This window comes from Theobroma umbraticum, unplaced genomic scaffold, assembly GCF_002168275.2.
Source record: "Theobroma umbraticum cultivar Fairchild unplaced genomic scaffold, ASM216827v3 scaffold_51.0, whole genome shotgun sequence".
Classification (NCBI taxonomy): domain Eukaryota; kingdom Viridiplantae; phylum Streptophyta; class Magnoliopsida; order Malvales; family Malvaceae; genus Theobroma; species Theobroma umbraticum.
Genome location: NW_018397260.1, coordinates 399616 through 405371, shown reverse-complemented (window position 1 = coordinate 405371; position 5756 = coordinate 399616).

Sequence of the window (5756 nt, the reverse complement as noted above, 5' to 3'; positions counted from 1 at the left end):
AGTGTAGATTGGAAGCTTGAAGGAGATGTGTGGCTTGGTTTCAAGATCCAAGTGAGGAAAGGTAAGAATTATGAATTTAGTTTGAATATGTTTTGAGAACCGGATGGTAACATAAGAAACATTTCATGGCAGCAAGATCTTCAAAGAATCAAAGGACCAGATGCATGCATGTTGATTATGCATGAGTATATGGTGATTTGAGACAAAGAAATGATGCGTAAGTGTTCTTGACCTTGAAGCCTTGAGCTTCATGAATGGAAAGAAAGATAAAGCATTTGTTGATGATTTGTGTTTGTGGCAACAATGGTGAACAATGTTATGAGGAGATGTTGAATTGCATGTAGAGTTCAAAGTGATTTGGAAGGTAAGCATGCATTGTGGGTATATTATGATACATTAGCTTCGACTAGTTGAAAATTAGTGGTTGCATGTTAGAATAATTATAAGAATAAAGATGAACAATGTGGATATTGATTAAATATTCTTGGTTAAGATGATGCCCATATATAAATGAGTATATGCATGAAATTGGAAATAATGTGCTTGGTCGGGTATAGTGAAAAATAATTCTTTGAAATGTGAATAGTTCTTGAAAATGAAAGAAACTAAAAATTTAGTACATAGGGCAGCAAATGTGAGCTGAATTGGAATGATAAATACTAGGTATATTAAGCTTAGTTTATTGCTAGGAAGTGTGCAAGTGGGAAAGGATTACCGTAGTGATAAACTAGAGGAGGAAATAGGTGACCAGCAAGCTAATATAATTTGAAACATAACCGGATAAGTGGCAAAGTAATATCCCGCCATTGTAAGGAGAGTAAGGGGTGTTTACTTCAAAAGATTCTTACTATATCAAAGTATATATATAGTATTATCCAATGTCTTTGTGGAAAGCATGAGTTGCTAGAAAATAATAAGTGATTTGAATAAATGGTTTGCAATGATTTATACACTACTTTTGTGGAAAGCATGAGCTGGTCAAAATCATAGGCAATTATGGATGTAAATTTATTTGGAAAGCTGTTGCGTAGACTATTTATATATACATACATATATGTGAAGTGTTTTAGAAAATGAGAAACAAGCCCTTTTGCAATGTTTTGCATCAAATCTGTGCCTTGTATTTTTGTGTGACATGTATACTTGATAAATGGTTTTAATTGCAAACTTTTGAAAGTCGGTTATAGTCTGATCTTTACACAAATGTTTACACTATGCATTTTAATGTGAAAAGAAATTTGAAAGGATACCGAACCTTGTTTTCAAATGATTTAAAGTAAAAGTCTTGGAAACCTTGATTTAGTTTTGAAAACTTTTTTGACAAACCGAGAGCATCTAAAGTAGGTCGAGTGTCACATCAGAATAGTGTGACCCTTGTGCATAAGTGAGCTCTAGCTAAAGAACCTTTGGGTCGCCAATGGGCTGTTAGACCTAGCTAGGCCACGGTCTATGATTATACGTGGCAGGGCCACGGGTTGTTAAATGTGGCAAGGCCACGAGTCGATATATGCTATTGTGATCACATAATTTCTTCGATATCAGCCAACATCATCAAGACTACCATGGCAGTGGGAATCCGGTGTAGGGGGCCTCCCAGATTGTTATTAAGTGGAAAAAGGTCCACAGGTTGATATCTATGATTACCTACTAGAGAGCCTTGAGAGTTTTTAGACTCACACTCTTTTGCATGGTGGAGTGTTAACATTTTTCCACAGCACCCTTATTTGATTAAAAGGTTTCAGTGCTATATATATTGATCATGAGTTGATGTATGTGGATGTACACGATTACTTTTACATGCCACACATTTTGGAAGCGTGCGTGCTTTTATACGACTATTGGTATTTTTGAAAGAATCATATGATTTCAATGATTGAAATTTTGTTTTACTATGCTTTGATTTTGGTATTATTTGCCAAGTAAAGTATTGCACTATGATTTTACAGCAATATTTTTACAAGGCACAAACACCTTACTTCTTAATTATTTTACAAGGTTACCATTTTATACTCTGATTTTATCTTTCAAATTATCTACTCTAAGCTTGTTTCGCATTTACGCCCTACTCATAAAGCCGATGATCATTGAGTCTGTGAGACTCACCCCTTTATTTCCCTTTTTGTAGATAATGATTAGCATAGCATGCATTCATCGGCATATATTATCCACAGCGAATATGTAAAGGCATATCGTAGAACCTTATTCTGTGTCACTCCGCTGCTAGAAGTCAAGTCAATCATAGTGTATATTGTTTGTAAATAATGTTAATGCAATTATACTTTTGGAGATTAAAAATCTTGATGTATTTTTATAGTTAGAGGAATAAAAGTTAAGTCGATTTATAACAACTTTTGTTGAAACCATATTACGAGAGTTATACAGTTCAAAGCTATTACATAGATTGGTGGAATGAATAGAACGTATTAACAAAAAGTTTCAATTAAGGCTTGTTCGAGCCTTTTCGAGTTCTCCCACGACACTCGGACATTAGTAGCAATTGAGGAGCGGTCGTTACATGCTTGATTTGATTCTTTGCTCTAACTATAAAAATACACATGTAATTTATGAGTTGTTATAAATCACATGTGTTCTGAAGCAACAGGTGAAATATTTAATATGATGAGTTGTGCATGTAGGATACTAGGATGATCCTCACACTTTTGAGTTGGAGATGTTTGAATATGAATGTATTATGGCTAGATAGGCTAAAAAATATTTTATATGTAAAATATTATGTAATGATGGCATCCCCTCACTGAATATTAGATGATTCACCCCTTTGTTTTACCATGTGCAGATAAGAGAAGCCACGAGGTTACATGGCAAGTGTCATCGATTGAATGGATACGTAATTGGCATTCAGTAGGTCTCCCTCCCAACATGTCACTCTGCTGAGTCTCTGTGGGCTTTTCACCTTTCTAGTTTTGGTTCGTTTGTAAAATATGTCAACCACAATGTGCCTTGTAAATTGTTTAGGGGTTGTTATGTACAAGCCTAATTTGATGGGTAATGTATGGCCTTATGTACAATTGTTTGGATTGTGAGCCAGGGATAATGTAATATATTTGAAATTGTTACAAATATTTGATTATAAATCCCTTGGCATTTTAGTTATATGGTTGTGAACTCTGAGGATTGCTCTGATTTAATGGGCTTGCCTACGGGGCTCGTGCATTGGTTAGGGACCCAAATTTGGGTCGTGACAAAGATGGTATTAGAGCTCCAAGGTTAGAAAGTCCTAGGTTCTCCTATGTGTGTTAGCGGAGTGTTAGGATTAGTATAAAGTCTTGTTCATTATTGGTGGCTGTAGCATTAATTATGAGTAGGAGGCTACACGAACTCCCAAAGTTTAGTAAACCAACCTACTTTTGAATTTGACGGGTGATGCTCTAGTCCAGGCGAGGATGTCACCTTAAAAGGATAAGCCACTGTTAAGAGGATTTTGGGGGAAAATGCTCCTTAAGAGATGCTAATGGGAATGAGCCCTACAACTTCTGGTCGCAATGGACATGGTGGGACTATTAGGTCCACTAGATTTGGATGACGTGTTAAAGGACATAGCTTGAATGCCTTTAATAGCAATTTGAATATTTTATATGAGTTGAGAAAAGTGTCTTCTGTTAATGCTTGGTCGTTTTGTGTTTAGGATTATGGACGATGGACCTAAAGCTATAAGTACATGAATTAGCCAAAAAGAGAGCCTCGATGTTTATCATAGATGACATATGGTCATGACTTGACAAGGCTAATAAGAAAATTAGCTCCAAGGATGACCTTAAGTTTCACCAAGTGGGGCATGATTGACTACATTAAACAATGCATAAAAGGCAATGTAGGGAGAGAAAGGTTATGGTGTAGGCAATAAAAGGACCTGTCATCGAGCACCCTTTTTAAATTATTAGAGATATTGAATGGATGAAGATTGCCATGTGATTGCAAAGCTCAGTATTAAGAGATGTACAATCTCATGTTTTGGTGAATGATAAATAATTGGAGATTATTGCCTAGAAAAGGCATGCAGAGGATATTGTGAGGATGGTGTAAGATCATTGGATATCGAATCTACCTAAAGGTGAGTTGGCATATTATAAATATGGAGAAAACACATTCGAGTTGAGGTTTTGGAGTGTGTACTTGCAAAAGAAAACAAGTTTTGTAAATTGTTGGCTACATGATGAAGGACTATTGGAAGCTTGCCGAGTATGTAAGCCTATTTTGGAATCATATAATTTATGAACTTATGTGTGATATATGGGAGAAAATATTCCATATATAGATTTGTGTTGATTAATGTAAAACATAAGTCTTGTACTGTCTGAATGAAAGACCAAAACATCTATGTGGATTTGATGATATTAACTATTAGGATAAATGAGTAAGATTGCTATTAAGCATGATTTGGGTTTCCAAATTTTTTAAATCCTTAAGCAATTTTAATGAGAGTATGAGCTAAAGGAAAGGTGACTTTGATAGTCTTTCACATTCGTAATGAGTGAACAACTTGACACCTAAGTCATGCTGCCATGGATCAAAATTAGCATGCTTAAGACTGGCTTTGAATTTGATGGAGTATGGCTCAAATTTAGAGTATGTTTCAAGATCCCCTGGTTTAGTGATTATGGTTTGGCTGAACATATCTCGAATAAAGTATTGGTGGTTGTGGCTATAAGCATGACCTTATGCCTAAAGTTTGGACCCCACCGTAGCAAATTAAGTGCTAACCTTGTGGGAAGAATGATGGCATGTATAACACAAGTATGGTAGAGCGAAGATTCTTACCCTGTGACCTAGATATTTCATTAGTGGCTTCGGCACTAGATGACAATTCTGATATTCTGTCAGTGATTTTACCACTAGACGTGTTTGTTATGACGAAGTGAAATGTGATAATATGAGGCCAGGATCTCTCTTTTGTATTTACTATGTGGGCAACTTTGATTCGAATGGACTTCCTAAGATTCGGTTCCTTAGTGAATCTGATTAAGATCTCATATATAAGCCTAGATAATAAGGCTAATTACTAGGGTTAAAGATATATCTGATAAGATAATATTGAGCCTAATCAAGAAGATAAATTTGGATGGCCATGAGTGGCTTATGAATGGTTAGCTAATATATAAGCTTACACCTGCGATGAGAGTTATGATTGGCGGCTAAGAGTGGAAACCTAGAATTGTATGGTCATTGCTTTAGGCATTAGACCACATGTTACGGACTTGTGTCCATTCTCTGAATGCCCTTGGTGAGGCAGTTTGACAAGTTTCTCTTTAGGTGGAAAATAGATAAAGTTCAAGGAGCTAAGGGATATGAACGGATGTTGGAACGTTGGACTAACCTATCACGTAGTATATGGATTTACTAAAAGGATAAGAATACACAAGAATGTGGTTTTGAGGTAATGATTTCTTGCCAATTTGTTGACCAGACGATGTTCAGGTCTGAATGTGCCTATTGATGTAGGGTATACGAAGGCAAAGGATTGCTTGATAAAGATAAGGCAAATATTGGATTATAATCTATTGCAATTGGAGTTATGATTTGTAAGTCAAAAAGGACAAGTAAATAAATTTGTAGTCATGCTTATGGCTGACATTTTGTGGTTAAAGAGCACTGATATATGTCAAGTCCCTAATATGAGTTTGATGAGCAATATTGGCTCTTGAAAATATATGATGTCAAAAGGAGGGGTACAAACAGACCCAAAGTAAAGAGAGTAGTGGAGAAATGGCCAAGGCCCTTACTAGTTAATGAGACAT